This window comes from Ornithorhynchus anatinus, chromosome 4 (assembly GCF_004115215.2).
Source record: "Ornithorhynchus anatinus isolate Pmale09 chromosome 4, mOrnAna1.pri.v4, whole genome shotgun sequence".
NCBI classification, from domain to species: Eukaryota; Metazoa; Chordata; class Mammalia; order Monotremata; family Ornithorhynchidae; genus Ornithorhynchus; species Ornithorhynchus anatinus.
In genome coordinates, this window is record NC_041731.1 from 68,228,179 (window position 1) to 68,246,277 (window position 18,099).

An 18,099-nucleotide genomic window follows, 5' to 3' on the forward strand; every position below is an offset into this window, starting at 1 on the left:
TGGGGCTCGCAGTCTTAATCCCCATTTTTCAGATGTGGGAACTGAGGCACAGAGAAGTTAAGTGATTGGCCCAGGGCCACAGACAAGTGGCAGACTTGGGGTTAGAACCCATATCCTCTGTCTCTCAAGCCTGTGCTCCTGCTACTAGGTCATGCTACTTATGCTGGAGTTAGTATGATGCCTCAAGTTCAGACACAGTCCCTGTCCCACGTGGGACTGACTTGAATAAAGGCAAGGAAGACATTTGAGGAACTTGAGGCTCTGAAAAGTTAAAAGACTTGCCCAAGCTTGTACAGCAGGAGAGCGATGGACTAGAACCCAGGTCTCTGGGCTCCCAGCCCTGTGCCCTTTCCACTAGGCATGCTGCTTCTCATGTGGAGCCTTTGTAGTAGTCCTAGATTCTCCCCTTTCCTCCCAAGCCCAACTGTAGAAATTTATATAGTTTGTAACTTTTTGATCTCATTAGACCATTTGAGGCAGAGCTGAAATATCTGGAGTTTTTTGGTTTGTGGTTTTTTTTCAGATGTTTTCTCTTCTAAGTATCCTACCTCAAACAGTTTAGTAGTGAAGCGCCTACTTGAAAGATTTAACTGACTGCACTGGTTCGGGGAGTCTAGTGTAAAATGGAAATTCTATCATTCAGTCACATTTATTGAGGGTTTACTGTGTGCAAACTGCTGTACTAAGTGGATATGAGTGTAGGAAAATTATAGGTGGGTTAACAGTCTCTCTCTCTCTCTCTCTGGCCCAGTACTTCACATAATCCCTTAGTAACTGGTATTCGTAGTAACTGGGAAACATTGTGGACTAGTGGAAACAGCCCCTGGCCTGGGGGTCAGAGGACCTGGGTTCCAATCCTGGTTCCACCACATATCGTCTCCCGTTTGACTTTGGGTAAGTCACTTGACATGGCTGAGCCCTTATCTACAAAATGGGGATTCTGCATCTGTTCTCCCTCCTGCTTAGACAGTGAGCTCTATATGGGATCTGATTATCCCATACCTACCCAGGTGCTTAGTACAGTGCTTGGCACATAGTGAACACTTAGTGTGTTATAATTAATGATTGCTATTTTGAGGTGGAAAGATTGGACAGCTTAAAAATAAAATGAAGTCTAATGTCCAGTCTTGTATAAGTTTTAAAATATTGTACTTATACATGAAAAACTAGAATTCCAGAGTTTGGTCCTGGAGCTCAGCAGCACGGCCCAAGGAGGAAAAGGCCCCCAAAGGGAAAGGTGATCTCACATCTGTTTAATGCTACTGTCAGCACCCCAGGGAACTAATAGATTTAAGTGCATACTAGGATGATTGGGCTCCATCCTTACCTTCCTTTCCTGAGGGGAATCACCAGAAAATGAGAAGTCTCTTTGCATAGCTTTGCTTATTCATTAGAGGAGAAAAGATAGATTGGCTGTAAGTAGGAAGGGCAGAAGTGAAAGAAGCCTCAAGGCTAGAACCTGGACTGGCCACTCAGGTTGAGGTTTGGAAACTTTTTCTTTTTCTCGTTTTAATTTTTTCTTTGAGAGGCGCACATTCATTCAATAGTATTTCATTCAATAGTATTTATTGAGCACTTACTATGTGCAGAGCACTGGACTAAGCACTTGGAATGTACAATTCGGTCACAGACAGAGACAGTCCCTGCCCAATAAGGGGCATCCTGCTTCTCCTCCTTCCCCTCTCTGCCCCGCCAAAAAAGTGAAATAGCTACAGAGAACCAGTCCATCAGTGGTAAGTATTGAGTATCTATAGTGAACAGAACACTATACTAAATGGTTGGAAGAATGGAATAGAATTAGTAGGTGTAATCTCTGCCCTCAAGCAGCAAGCAGGGTATACAAAGTAAATTACAGATAGGATAATAAAGATATTATTGATTAATCAGTGGTATTTATTATTGGGTGAAGAACATTGTGTTACTCATAGGGGCGATCACACTTAGAGTTGGTAGACAGTCTCCACCCAAAAAGGAGTTCATTCATTCATTCAATAGTATTTATTGAGCACTTACTATGTGCAGAGCACTGTACTAAGCGCTTGGGATGAACAAGTCGGCAACAGATAGAGACAGTCCCTGCCGTTTGACGGGCTTACAGTCTAATCGGGGGAGACAGACAGACAAGAACAATGGCACTAAACAGCGTCAAGGGGAAGAACATCTCGTAAAAACAATGGCAACTAAATAGAATCAAGGCGATGTACAATTCATTAACAAAATAAATAGGGTAACGAAAATATATACAGTTGAGCGGACAAATACAGTGCTGTGGGGATGGGAAGGGAGAGGTGGAGGAGCAGAGGGAAAAGGGGAAAATGAGGCTTTAGCTGCGGAGAGGTAAAGGGGGGATGGCAGAGGGAGTAGAGGGGGAAGAGGAGCTCAGTCTGGGAACGCCTCTTGGAGGAGGTGATTTTTAAGTAAGGTTTTGAAGAGGGAAAGAGAATCAGTTTGGCGGAGGTGAGGAGGGAGGGCGTTCCAGGACCGGGGGAGGACGTGACCCAGGGGTCGACGGCGGGATAGGCGAGACCGAGGGACGGCGAGGAGGTGGGCGGCAGAGGAGCGGAGCGTGCGGGGTGGGCGGTAGAAAGAGAGAAGGGAGGAGAGGTAGGAAGGGGCAAGGTGATGGAGAACCTTGAAGCCTAGAGTGAGGAGTTTTTGTTTGGAGCGGAGGTCGATAGGCAACCACTGGAGTTGTTTAAGAAGGGGAGTGACATGCCCAGATCGTTTCTGCAGGAAGATGAGCCGGGCAGCGGAGTGAAGAATAGACCGGAGCGGGGCGAGAGAGGAGGAAGGGAGGTCAGAGAGAAGGCTGACACAGTAGTGTAGCCGGGATATAACGAGAGCCCGTAACAGTAAGGTAGCCGTTTGGGTGGAGAGGAAAGGGCGGATCTTGGCGATATTGTAGAGGTGAAACCGGCAGGTCTTGGTAACGGATAGGATGTGTGGGGTGAACAAGAGAGACGAGTCAAGGATGACACCGAGATTGCGGGCCCGAGAGATGGGAAGGATGGTCCTGCCATCCACGGTGATAGGGAGGTCTGGGAGGACCAGGTTTGGGAGGGAAGATGAGGAGCTCAGTCTTGCTCATGTTGAGTTTTAGGTGGCGGGCCGACATCCAGGTGGAGACGTCCCGGAGGCAGGAGGAGATGCGAACCTGAAGGGAGGGGGAGAGGACAGGGGCGGAGATGTAGATCTGCGTGTCATCTGTGTAGAGATGGTAGTCAAAGCCGTGAGAGCAGATGAGTTCACTGAGGGAGTGAGTGTAAATGGAGAACAGAAGAGGGCCAAGAACTGACCCTTGAGGAACTCCAACAGTTAAAGGATGGGAGGGGGAGGAGGCTCCAGCGAAGGAGACCGAGAATGATCGGCCAGAGAGGTAAGAGGAGAACCGGGAGAGGACAGAGTCCGTGAAGCCAAGGTGAGATAAGGTATGGAGGAGGAGGGGATGGTCGACAGTGTCAAAGGCAGCAGAGAGGTCAAGGAGGATCAGAATGGAGTAGGAGCCATTGGATTTGGCAAGAAGGAGGTCATGGGTGACCTTAGAGAGAGCAGTCTCGGTAGAGTGGAAGGGACGGAAGCCAGATGGGAGGGGGTCTAGGAGAGAATGGGAGTTTAGGAATTCTAGGCATCGATTGTAGACGACTCGTTCTAGGATTTTGGAAAGGAAGGGTAGTAGGGAGATAGGACGATAACTGGAGGGGGAAGTGGGGTCAAGAGCGGGTTTTTTTAGGATGGGGGAGACGTGGGCATGTTTGAAGGCAGAGGGGAAGGAGCCCTTGGAGATTGAGTGGTTAAAAATAGAAGTTAAGGAAGGGAGGAGGGCAGGGGCGATGGTTTTAAGAAGGTGAGAGGGAATGGGGTCCGAGGCGCAGGTGGAGGGGGTGGCACTTGCGAGGAGGGAGGAGATCTCCTGTAAACTCCTAGGAGTTTACAGCCTAGAGGGGCCTGGGGTGAATCTCAAAGTGCTTAGGTAGTGGTAGTAGTATTTATTAAGGGCTTACTGAGTGCAGAGCATTTATTCATTCAGTCGTATTTATTGAGTGCTTACTGTGTGCAGAGCATTGTAGTAAGTGCTGGGAGAGGCTATGTGGGTGGATCCCTGCCCATGGCGGTGGGGAGGGCGGGGACGGCTCACAAAACGAAGCCTTTCCGGACCCAAGTACCCAGTTAGTGTTAACCACTTAAAATGCTCCAAGAATTGTGTGCCGTCCCCCAGCTGAGAGAGGGGAAAACAGTAACAGAAGAGATCAGGTGTGTATGTCAGTGCTACAAGGGAGGGGAGGAGTTGAGACTGTGAACCCCATAAGGAAATCAAAAGGGCTCTTGCCAGTAATGGAAGGGGATGAGGCTCCGCGATGGTTTCCGGTGATTGCTTTTTTAACTAACTAGAGGATGGTGATGCCTGTGGAATAATTGGAATCCTTTGTAGTTTCTTTGGTTTTGCATAATATTGGAGGGGGACTGCGCAGACCTCTGAGCAGTGCAATCCATACTGATCTCGGATCCAACAGGATAATTCCAAGATCAGCAAACTTCCAAGATTCTTCATCACTCTGAATCGGTAAGGTTGATACAAAGGCCATATCTTCATCGTGTTGCAAGTCTTCTATCTTCTGTAAGGCTTCATCTCTGATAGACTGTAAGCTTGTTATGATTAGGGAATGTGTCTGCTAATTCTGTCGTATTGTACTCTTCCAAGCTCTGCTCATAGTAAGTACTCAATAAATACCCTTGGTTTATAATGAAAAGTGCTTTTAGAATTCACTCATTCATTGTTGTATTAAGTGCTTCGCGTTTGCAAAGCACTGTACTAAGTGCTTGGGAGAGTACAGTGCCACAATAGACACATTCCCTGCCTACAGTGAGCTTGGAACCTAGACGGTAATGGGAAGCAGCATGCTCTAGTGGAAAAAGAACAGGTGTGGAACCCAGACCTGTGTTCTAATCAGTCATACTTATCGAGCACTTACTGTGTGTGGATCACTGTACTATGTGCTTGGGAGAGGGTAGAGAAGCAGCGTGGTTCACTGGAAAGAGCCCGGGCTTTGGAGTCAGAGGTCATGGGTTTGAACCCTGGCTCTGCCACTTGTCAGCAGTGTGACTGTGGGCAAGTCACTTAACTTCTCGGTGCCTCAGTTCCCTCATCTGTAAAATGGGGATTAAGACTGTGAGCCCCACATGGGACAATCTGATTCCCCTGTGTCTACCCCAGCGCTTAGAACAGTGCTCGGCACATAGTAAGCGCTTAACAAATGCCAACATTATTAGTACAACACAATTGGTAGGCACATTCCTAATCCTGGCTTTTCCACTTGCCTGCAGTGTGACTTTGGGCAAAGACACTTAACCTCTCTGCGGCTACATGACCTCAATGGGAAAACCCCATGGGGGACCAGTACTCTGACCTGATTAATTTACATCTATCTCAACACTTAGAGCAGTGCTTGATACATAATGGGCCCTTAACAAATACCGTAAATAATTCCTAGCCTTTTTCTTGGATGAGAGGGCCCAAATTCATCTTCTATTGTTGTTGAGGTGAATGTGAGTACACTTGCACACTTAAAGCATGGAACTCTTTGATTTGATTTTTGATGTGTAATAATGATAATGGTATTTGTTCAGCCCTTAGTATGTGCTGAGCACTGTTCTAAGTGCTGGGGTAGTTACAAGGTAGACAGGTTGACCCATGGCAGGCTCACAGTTTTAATCCCCATTTTACAGATGAGGTAACTGAAGCACAGAGAAGTTAAGCGGCTTCCCCAAGGTCACATAGCAGACGAGTGGTGGAGCAGAATTAGAAACCATGTCCTCTGACTCCCAAGCCTGTGCTTAGTGGAAAGAGCTCTTTCCACTAAACCACACTGCTTCCCTAAAATAATAATGGTATTTGTTAAGCGTTTACTCTGTGCCAAGCACTTTTCTAAGCCCTGAGGTAGATACAGGTATTCAGGTTGTTCCACAGGGGGCTCACAGTCTTAGTCTCCATTTTACAGATGAGGTAACTGAGGCTCAGAAAAGTGAAGTGACTTTCCCAAAGTCACACAGCTGACAAGTAGCGGAGCTGGGATTAGAACCCATGACCTCCTACTCCCAAGCCCAGTTGCTTTTCACTAAGCCATGCTGTTGTCCTGGAGATCCTTTATCACCCTGCAGTTTTCCCAGCTCTTTTGCTGGGAAGTCAAGCAGTTTCAAACTGTGGACAATTTATTGCCTCTTGGCTAAGTAGCTCTTTGATCTAGTGTTATTCTTGTCAAACCAGTTCTGGGATTGTCTGCCACCAACTTCTACCATGGTAACTTCTACCTGGTGTACAGTATCTCCTAAAGAGTCTAGTCACATGGGTAGGAATAAGTGGTGTTTCTTGCTCCAAGTGAATTGCCCTAATATCACAGAGCTTTCTGCGAAAATTTATGTTTCGGGAATCGACCCTAAGGTGCATGGACAGGTTTGGTTGCCACTTTGCATTGCACTGATTTGCATGACTAGTAAGGGATTGGATTACATCAAAGGAAAAGCACTCCTTCACATGTGTAGTAGGTAATGTTTGTTCCAGTCACCAAAATGAATTATTAGTGTTTAGCTCTCCAGTCTCATTTGGTAAGGTTTTTCTGCCCTGTTCCAGTGTCAGTGACTAAATATGCATTGGCATTTCCTGTGACTCTCAGCTTGTCAGATATTGGTTGCCCTTCAGGACCACGCAGGATAACCTGATTATTTTGTGTCTACCCTGGCTCTTAGAACAGTGCTTGGAACGTATTAAGCACCTAATAAATACCATCATTACTATCTCTACTGTTGTCTTGTGACTGACTTTGCTTTATTAAATCTTTAAAGCACTTATTCTTGCCTTCTGTGTTTGTTCCCTTCCTTGGCACCATATAAGCAGCTGCTTGGATAGTCTGTCAGTTTTTCACATCTCATTCTAGCAAGGCTGTGTTGCTGTGAGCGCTGCCTCAGTGTTGATGCACTAACCTACTGGAATTCAGAATCTCATTGGTAATCTTGTTCTGCCATTTGAGGTTGAACATCATAGGTGAGACTCATGAAACTGCTCAAAAAAGCAGAATGTGAGACTATCGTTTGATCAGACAGCATTCCATAATCACGAACTACAAGAAAGATGGTGAGAGAGCTGACTGCGGAAACTACCATAGGGTCTCCACTACTCTCCATTTTTTTGAACAGTATTTGTTAAGCAATGACTGTGTGCCGGACACCATACCCACTTTGCCAATACAATTTGAGTGATAATTCTGTCAAATAGACTTTTAAATAATACAGTAATCTTCTACCTGAATCAAAATGTGGCTTAAATCAAATGCTTCACAGCATCATTTCACCCTCACAATGGGATTTAGCAGTAGGTCATCGTGAGAGTCCCTCAAACAAGTCTACCTGGCTTGATTGGGTGGCTGTCAAGATAGAATTTCTTGTAGAATAGTTAGGGTGATCCAAAAGTAGTCTTGAAAATAATACTATCAGGACCATAATACACATGAGCTTAACAAGAACCCATCGTGCTTGTGCACACAGGGGTGGTACCCTCTTCTTTTCGGCCATGGCCTCACATAAAGATTGGTTGTTTGGACCAAGCATTTCCCAAATGGGCAGGGTGAAGAGTCTGAGGATGATTTCATCGCATAACCCCCACCTCATACATTCTTTTTTAGCATTTTTAATTGGTTCCATTAAATGAGTGCTCAGTGAAAGACGCCTGAAAATGTATAGTGTCACACAAACAATGTTATTTATTGAGCGTGGAATAATGTAAAGGCAAGAATGCATTTCCAAGGTCCAAATTTAGCTAAAAGGATATAAGAATATTAAAAGATCAGGGAAAAGGAAAGTAACTATAGTTACATTACCAAACAACAAAGTCAACATGTACCCGTAACTAGATATTTAAGTGCATGCATGTAGATATTCATCAGTGAGGGTTGTAGCATTTTGTTAATCCCTTTCTATGTGCCAAGCACTGTACCAAGCGCTGGAGTACTAGATTCAAGATAAGTTAGACACAGGCTGTATGCCACCTGGCGCTCAGTCTTAAGGTGGAGAGAGAAGTGAAGTGATTTGCCTAAGGTCACACAGCAGGCATGTGGCAGAGTCAGAATTAGAACCCATGACCTTCTGACTCCCAGGCCCGTGCTTCATTCACTACACCATGCGGCTTCTCAAGTGCTAAGTACAGTGCTCTGCACACCGTAGGCACTCAAATACCATTGACTGTAAACTCTTTATGGACAGGAACTATGACATTTTTTTTTGGGTTTTTTTTGTGTGTGTGATAATAGGGAGACTAAATGTCTGTTAATTTAAGTGTTTTACTATATGCCAGGCACTGGGTTGGATATAAGCAAATCAGTTTGGACACAGTCCCTGACCTGCATAGGGCTCACAGTATTAGTCCCCATTTACAGGTGAGATAACTGAGGCACACAGAGGTGTAGTGACTCGCCCAAGGCCACACAGCAGACAAGTGACATAGCTAGGATTAGAATTCATGACCTTCTGATTTCCAGGTCTGTGCTCTATCCACTACGCCATCATCTTCCTGAAACTTTGCTCAACACATGTCTTTTTGCTCTCCTCCAAACCTTCCAGTGGCTGCCCATCTCAGTAGGCCTTGAGGCCCTCTACCAAGTCTCCCTACCTTCCCCGCTTAGCCAGCTATTCTCCAACTGGCTTTCTTCATGTACCCCAAGCCTCCCCCTTTTCCACATCTGACAGAATCTCCCCTCATTCAGAGCCCTCCTAAAATCCCTCCTCCTCCAACAAGCCTCACTGCCTAATTATTAGCCCATCTGTCCACTTAAAGGGAGTGGTGGCTGCCTCAGCTCCTAGAGCCGGACTTACAGACTTTGCTTTTTCCGATTGATGGTCTAAACTTGAGTTCCCAATTAAGACAGAAAATCTCCCCAAGTGATGATTTTCACTTAATTAGCTCTTGGTAGCTGCCTCCTTTGCTCAAGATGAAAATTTGGCACCTTTCATTATCAGTACCCTAATTCATATCAGCCCATTTAGTGCCTCTGTTGGTCAGCACTTGTATCTCCACATACCTATTTGGTATTTCTCTGCCGGTCCTTCCTCATTAGATTGATAGCTTGTTAAAGGCAGAGAACCTGTCTTATGCTTCTGTAAAGTCTCCACACCGGGGCACTCAGGAATTAGAATTCCTAATACTAATACTTGTAAGCTCCTCAGTACATTGCAAGTTCTTTAGAGCACAGGGGCTATGTCTTTTCCTTCCACTGAACTTTTCCCCAGTGTTGACTACAGTGCTTGGCCAACACAAGGTGCTCAATAAATTCCATTAAGTGATTGGTCAATCAGTCACATTAGCACTTATGTACATATATTTAAATTATACATTATGGGCAGAAAATATCTGTTTATTGTTATATTGTACTCTCCCAAGTGTCTAGTATCGCTTTGCACAAAAGTGCTCAATAAATATGATTGAATGAATAAATTATTCATAGTAATATCTGTCACCACCTCTGTACTGTAAATTTGTTGTGGGTAGGGAGTGTCTGCTAATTCTGTTGTATTATATATTTCCAAGTGCTCAGTACAGTGCTGGGCACATAATAAGCACTCAGTTAATATGATTGATGGGCAGAGCACTGTACCAAGCGTTTGGGAAAATATAATACAATAGAGTTGCTACCCTCGTTCCCTGACTACAACAGGTTCACAGTTAGAAGGGAGAGGCAGATATTAATATAAATAAACTAGGGGTATATATATATACACGCACACACACATATTAGAGAAGCAGCGTGGCTCAGTGGAAAGATCCTGGGCTTGGGAGTCAGAGGTCATGGGTTCAAATTCTGACTCCACCGCTTGTCATCTGTGTGACTGTGGGCAGGTCACTTAACTTCTCTGTGCCTCAGTTACCTCATCTGTAAAATGGGGATTAAAACTGCGAGCCCCACGTGGGACCACGTGATCACCATGTATCTCCCCCAGCACTTAGAACAGTGCTCTGCATATAGTAAGTGCTTAACAAATACCAACATTATTATGCTGTATGCCTGAGCATGGAGGGAATGTCAAGTGTCTTAAAGGTAGACAGTAAGCTTATTGTGGGCAGGGAATGTGTCTACCAATTCTGTTACACTGTACTCTCCCAAGCATTTAGTATAGTGCTTGGCACACAATAAGCTCTCAATAGATATGATTGATTGTGATAAAGACCAGGTGCATAGGTGAGGCAGAGGGGAGAGGAAGTAGGGATTTAAAGGGCTTAATTGGGGAAGGCTTCTTGGAAGAGATATGATTCTTAATAGTGCTTATAATGTGGGAAGAGTGGTGGTTCTGGCATGTATGGAGGGGGAAGGAGGACATAGATAAGGCATCAGCAGCAAAATAGATGAGAACGAGGCATAGTGAGCAAACTGGCACTAGACCAGAGAATTATGTGGGCCGGACTGTAGTAGGAAATAAACAAGGAAAGGTAGGAGGGGGCAAGGTGATCGAGTACTTTAAACCAGTGGTAAGGCTTTTGTGGAGAAGGATAGAGAATCACTGAAGGTTCTTGAGGAGTAAGGAGATGTGGACTGAATGTTTTTTAGGCTATTACATTATTGTTGTTACTATTTTTGTGGTCTGTTTACTCCCATTTAAATAATGATCTCTCTGTGGAGCAAGACCTATAATCAATTTACCTTGTAATTGCCACTAGTGTGCTTAGCAGGTGTTTCATACATAGGGAACACTTGATGAAGCCATTACTACCACTCTAGTTAAAAATAAGGAATTGCTAGCTACTGAATGAAACTTGAGATTTCAAGCAGTGTCATTTTTAAAATTTTTCATTCTAACAATTTTGTTAAAGTTTATAACCATTACTTTTGGCTCATTCTTAAATATTACTAAGTGTTTATGCATTTTCTATTGAGCTTTGTTTTGATTTTTTTTCATCCTCGAGTTTTGCTGGCCACTAACTCGTTGCTATGACTAATCACCATCCTCATCAATAAGTAATAATAATAATGTTGGTATTTAAGCACTTACTATGTGCAGAGCACTGTTCTAAGCGCTGGGGTAGATACAGGGTAATCAGGTTGTCCCACTGGAGGCACACAGTCTTAATCCCCATTTTACAGATGAGGTAACAGGCACGGAGAAGTTAAGTGACTTGCCCACCGTCATATAGCTGCCAAGTATTTGTGGATTGTTGTAAAGATCTTATGAACAACCTCCTTAAGGGAAGCCACATGGCCTACTGGAAAGAGCATGGGCTTGGGGTTCGGAAGACCTGGTTTCTATTCCTGCTCTGCCAAATGCTTGCTGAGTGACCTTGAACAAGTCACTTTACTTCACTCTTCCACAGTTATCCTGTTCTCCCTCTTATTTAGCTTGTGAGCCCCATGTGGAACAGGGATTGTATGCAACCTAATTAACCTATACCTAGCTGATTGCTTAGAACAGTTTTTGACCCATAGGAAGCGCTTAAAAAATACCATTTAAAAAAAAAAAAAAGCTGTTCAACCCCAAGTTCCCATCCCCAACCATCCAGGTCTGCATGTTTCTCCATGCCCTGTTTAATAAAGAAAGCAAGTTTTCTACTTCCCCCACCCCCACTCACTCCAACCCACACCTCTCTGCAGTACAGGGAATGAGGGTGAAACTGTGAGACGGAAGGGCTAGCCTACTGGGGCCCCATCATCAGTTGTGAAGATTTCTGAGCGAAGTCCCCTGCTGATTGATTTGTCCTGCAGCACAGATCTAGCAGTATGCTGTGGTCCCTGTGGCCATAAAGCAAATTTGTAAAATTTGTGCATGCAAAATTTGTAAAATTCAGTGCCACCCGCTTGTTGCACCCACTGCTTCAGTGAGAACACACACAACTGTCAGGAATGAAAGGCGAGAATGGCTCTACACAAACTACTAACAGTCAATCAATCAACGGTATTTCTTGTTTACCCTGTGTGGAGACCTGGACCAAGCACTTGGGAGAGTACAGTAGAGTTGGTGGACACAATCCCTATCCACAAAGAGCTTACCATTTAAAGGGGAGACGGGCATTAAAATGAATTACAGGGAGCAGAGACAGATATGTACAAAAGTGCTATGGGGTTGGGGGGTGGGGTGAATAGCAAATGTTTAAGAGGGTACAGATCTAAGTGCATAGGGAATGCTGAAAGAAGGACGGATAGGGAAAATGAGGGTTTAGGGAAGGCCTTTGGGAAGCACTGTGGTTTTAGTAAGGCTTTTGCGGTGGGGAATAAGGAGATCCTGCAGATATGAAGGGAGAGGGGATTCTAGACAAGATAGCAGCAAGACAGACGAGATCATGGTACGGTGAGTAGGTTGGTAAAGTGACCCCAAGTGAAGTGCGAGGGTTGGGTTGATGAGCGAAGTAATGTAGGAGAGGCCAAGCTGAATGAGTGCCTTAAAGCCTCTGCTAAATCGTTTCTGTTTGATGTTGAAAGCAACGGGTGGCCATTTGAGGTTTTTGGGGAGTGGGGACACATGGATTTAACAGTTTTCAAGAACAATGATCTGAGCAGCGAAGGAAAGTATGGACTTGAGAGGGGAGAGACATGAGGCAGGGAGGTCAGCGAGGCAGCTGATTCAGTATTTAAGGTGGGATAGGATAGGTGGATCGATATGGTAGCAGGTTGGATGTAAAGAAGGGTGGATTCTGGAGATGTCATGAAGGCAGAACCGACAGGATTTGGTAGACAGATTGACTACTTGGATGGAATGAGAGCACCTGAATGAACTCCTTTACACAGGTTCCCAGTGCCCAAATCTTTGCAACTGCTCAGCCTACGTTTAGGATGGAAGATTCTATTATCAAGTGCCACAATGATTTCTGCCCTGGTGGATTTGGGGGATGATTGGCTTGTCCCCAAAGGTTTTGTTTGACAACAATTTGCCTAAAATAATATCATCAAAATCACTTGCTGATAAAATTCATTCAATAGTATTTATTGAGCGCTTACTATGTGCAGAGCACTGTACTAAGCGCTTGGGATGAACAAGTCGGCAACAGATACAGTCCCTGCCGTTTGACGGGCTTACAGTCTAATCGGGGGAGACGGACAGACAAGAACAATGGCACTAAACAGCGACAAGGGGAAGAACATCTCGTAAAAACAATGGCAAATAAATAGAATCAAGGTGATGTACAATTCATTAACAAAATAAATAGGGTAACGAAAATATATACAGTTGAGCGGACGAGTACAGTGCTGTGGGGATGGGAAGGGAGAGGTGGAGGAGCAGAGGGAAAAGGGGAAAATGAGGCTTTAGCTGCGGAGAGGTAAAGGGGGGATGGCAGAGGGAGTAGAGGGGGAAGAGGAGCTCAGTCTGGGAACGCCTCTTGGAGGAGGTGATTTTTAAGTAGGGTTTTGAAGAGGGAAAGAGAATCAGTTTGGCGGAGGTGAGGAGGGAGGGCGTTCCAGGACCGCGGGAGGACGTGACCCGGGGGTCGACGGCGGGATAGGCGAGACCGAGGGACGGCAAGGAGGTGGGCGGCAGAGGAGCGGAGCGTGCGGGGTGGACGGTAGAAAGAGAGAAGGGAGGAGAGGTAGGAAGGGGCAAGGTGATGGAGAGCCTTGAAGCCTAGAGTGAGGAGTTTTTGTTTGGAGCGGAGGTCGATAGGCAACCACTGGAGTTGTTTAAGAAGGGGAGTGACATGCCCAGATCGTTTCTGCAGGAAGATGAGCCGGGCAGCGGAGTGAAGAATAGACCGGAGCGGGGCGAGAGAGGAGGAAGGGAGGTCAGAGAGAAGGCTGACACAGTAGTCTAGCCGGGATATAACGAGAGCCCGTAATAGTAAGGTAGCCGTTTGGGTGGAGAGGAAAGGGCGGATCTTGGCGATATTGTAGAGGTGAAACCGGCAGGTCTTGATAACGGATAGGATGTGTGGGGTGAACGAGAGGGACGAGTCAAGGATGACACCGAGATTGCGGGCCTGCGGGACGGGAAGGATGGTCGTGCCATCCACGGTGATGGAGAAGTCTGGGAGCGGACCGGGCTTGGGAGGGAAGATGAGGAGCTCAGTCTTGCTCATGTTGAGTTTTAGGTGGCGGGCCGACATCCAGGTGGAGAGGTCCCGGAGGCAGGAGGAGATGCGAGCCTGAAGGGAGGGGGAGAGGACAGGGGCGGAGATGTAAAGTGTCAACTAACAAACAGCTCAAAAAAATCAGTCACCCAGCCCTGAAACAGCCTAAGCATTTCAGGTGGATTGAAGGCAGACCGACAGGATCACAGTGTCCCACGCATATACCATGGCTCCCCTTGCTTCCTGTATTACTGTGGATCCGCCTGATATGACTTTGTGTAACTCCATCTCCTCCACAACTGCTCTTCCTGTTTTCGTTTTTCATTGCTGCTATAGTCAGCCCTCTGTGTGGTCTCTGATCTCTTGGCACCTGCCCAACCACCAGCCCTCCTGTTCAGTCAATCAGTGGTTTCTATTGAGTGTTTGGGTTCAGGACACTCTACTAAGCGCTGGGGAAGTGCCATATAGGAGAGGTCTCAGCTTCACAACATCGCGAAGATCCACCCTTTCCTCTCCATAAGAACTGCTGCCTTTGTGGTACAATCTCATAATATCCCGACTGGATTATTGCATCTGCCTCCTCTCCGATCTCCCATCCTCCTGTCTCTCCCCCCTGCCCGGATTATCTTTCTACAGAAATGCTCTGGGCATGTCACTCCCCTCTTCTAAAACCTCCAGTGGTTGCCTATCAAATTTCACATGAAGCAAAAACTCCTCAATCTTGGCTTCAAAGCTTTCCATCACCTTGCCCCCTCCTACCTCACCTCCCTTCTCTACTACAGCCCACCCCATACACTCCGCTCCTCTGCCTCTCACCTCCTCACGATGCATCATTCTCTCCTATCCCGCCGTCGACCCCCTGGACCACGTCCTACCACTGACCTGGAATGGCCTCCCTCACATCTGCCAAACTAACTCTCTTCCCCTCTTCAAAGCCAGACTGGGAGCTCACCTCCTCCAGGAGGCCTTCCCAGACTGAGCCCTCCCTTTCCTTCTGTCCCTCCCCCCCCCCCCATTGCCTCTACCCCTTCCCTCTGCTCTACCCCCTCCCCATCCCCACAATACTTGTGTATATTTGTATTTATTTAGCAGCATGGCTTAGTGGAAAGAGCCCGGGCTTGGGAGTTAGAGGTCATGGGTTCTAATCCCGGCTCTGCCACTTGCCAGGTGTGTGATTGTGGGTAAATCACTTCACTTCTCTGGGCCTCAGTTACCTCATCTGTAAAATGGGGATGAAGACTGTGAGCCTCACGTGGGACAACTCGATTGCCCTGTATCTACCCCAGCATTTAGAGCAGTGCTTGGCACATAGTAAGCACTTAACAAATACCACCATTATTATTGATTATACTGTAAGCCCGTCAATGGGCAGGGATTGTCTCTATCTGTTGCCAGATTGTACATTCTAAGCGCTTAGTAGTGTTCTGCACATAAGTGCTCAATAAATACTATTGAATTACACTCTTTTATTAATACCGTGTATATATCTATGATTCTATTTATTTTGAGAGTATTGATGCCTGACTGTTTTGTTTTGCTGTCTGTCCCCCTTTTAGACTGAGCCCGTTGTTGGGCAGGGATTGTCTCTGTTGCCGAATGGTACATTCCAAGCGCTAGTACAGTGTGCTGCACACAAATAAATACAATTGAATGAATGATTGAGGTGGTAGACACAATCCCTGCCCTCGCGGAGCTTATGGTATAGCCGCCTCCCCTTTTTTCCTGTCTCATTCTTCCTGCCACCATTCCTTCTGGAGTTATAGCCATGCTTTTATACTCAGAGGATAATGCCAGAAAAAAATCTTCTGGATAGTAGTGGCTTAAGGAAGAGGTCAAAATGCTATTTTATTGGGAAAATGTAAAATTTTGGGTTAAAAAGAATTGACAAAAAAATGTAGTGAAATAACACTAGAGAGAACAAAAAAAATTAGAGAGATGAGATGCCACTAATGGAACATAAGAATAAAAGACTGGGAACAGGAGAAAACATCCTTGCCTACCCTGTTGGGATGTTTCGGAACGGTGAAGAAGTTTTAGCTGTGCCTCTTTCTCCTCTCCCTCTGCTCTCAACTACCTGAGACAAAAGATAAGGTGTTCAGGTTTAGGAAAGGGCGTCAAGGTTCAGAGTTAACTAGTGGATAGAGTATGAATCTAGGAGTGAGAAGGTCATGGGTTCTAATTCCGGCTGTGCCACCTGTCTGCTGTGTCACCTTGGGAAAGTCACTTCAGATCTCTGGACCTCAGTTCCCTCATCTGTAAAATGGGCATTTATAGTGTGAGTCCTGTGTGGGACAGGGACTATGTCCAACCTAACTTGTGTATACCCCATTGCTTAGAACAGTCTTGGCACATAGTACGGGCTTAAGAAAAACCATGATGATTATTACTGATAAAAGCAATATAGTCAACCTAGGTTTGATTCACAAATTGAGGAATATTCCACTTTTTTTAATGACTAATTTATTGATGAATTAAATGTATTGTTTTATTAGACTGTAAATTCTTCTCTGGACTCTTAAAATCCTTGTGAGCAGGGAATATGTCTACCAACTCTGTTGTATTGTACAATCCCAAGCACATAATGCAGTGTTCTGTCTTCAGTAAATCATGGCTTAGTGGATAGAGAACGGGCCTGGGAGTCAGAAGGTCATAGCTTCTAATCCTGGCTCCGCCAGTTGTCTGCTGGGTGGGCAACTCAGTTAAATTCACCGTTCCTTCATCTGTAAAATGGGGATTAAGTCTGCGAGCCCTACGTGGGATAGGGACAGTGTCCAACCCCATTACCTTGTATCTACCCCAGTATTTAGAACAGTGCCTGGCACATAAGTGCTTAGTGAATACCATAATTGTTATTATTATGCTTACTGTGTGCAAAGCACTGTACTAAGGGCTTGGGAAAATAAAATATGAAGTTCCCTGCTCACAGCACAGTAGGTGCTCAATAAATATCATTGATTATTTTTCTGAATGTGGCTTTATTCCAAAGCTTTCAATAAGTTCCTTTTAAATCTCTTAATTTTTTTTTTTTTAAATATTCAACAGTTCAACTCTTAGGATGTTAAAAAAAAAAAAACAAACAAAAAGCCCAAAAACATGAAGTAGGTGAAATTAAAAGATCTGGGTTGTTTATAGTCCCGGCTTCACCATTAGCCTGCTCTGTAATCTTGGGTTAATCACTAAATCTTTCTCGGCCTGTCTCCTCATCTCTAAAACAGGAGTGGTAAGCCATGATTTTCTCCACGTTGCAAAGTTACTGGGGGAGGCGGGGGGGGGGAGGGAATTAAATAATTGATGTGAAAGCATTATTGAAAATTAAGTCCCACACAAAGTGGTGGTACTTTAAAATTTGTAAAAATTAATATTTCTCATAGGATTATGAGAGAGAATGTGATTTTTTTTGTTTTTCTTTTTTTACTGGCATCTTTATTTTGAAATCTTTACAAAGATTTCAGCGTGGCTTAGTGGAAATAATCCGGGCTTAGGAGTCGAGGTCATGGGTTCGAATCCCGGGTCTGCCAATTTTCAGCTGTGTGACCGTGGGCATGTCACTTAACTTCTCTGTGCCTCATTTACCTTATCTGTCAAATGGGGATGAAGACTTTGAGCCTCACGTGGGATAACCTGATTACCCTGTATCTACCCCAGCGCTTAGAACAGTGCTCTGCACATAGTAAGCGTTTAGCAAATCCCAACATTATTATTATTATTATAACTTCTAAAAATAAAAGAAAGGAAAATGAAATACTTGTTTTATTAGACAAATCCTCTGGGCTCCCTCTGCTGGTTATCTATTAGAGTTTTCAAATAAGACTTTCAACAATTCGATTTGAGCAAAATTAGCCATTCAAATGTTAGCTTTAATTTATGTTTGGAAAATAATTATGTTTGGAAATCACCATTTGCTAAGTAATAATTTGGCCTAATCAGAAGCTATTTTGTCACTAAGATTTAATGTTTTGTCTTTTAAAGATTGAAAATACAGATTATAAAAAGTTTAGTATGGAATGTGTACTTAAGCATTTGTAATGTATATATCAATATTTCATAGGGTTCAGTAGGTTATGGTGTGG

General features: G+C 44.9%; 1 protein-coding gene across 13 annotated transcripts in view; it reads left to right on the top strand.

Annotated features, from left to right (window-relative positions):
• OXR1 (oxidation resistance 1) overlaps positions 1–18,099 on the top strand; it is a 341,306-nt gene that overhangs the window by 252,844 nt on the left and 70,363 nt on the right. The window lies entirely within an intron of this gene.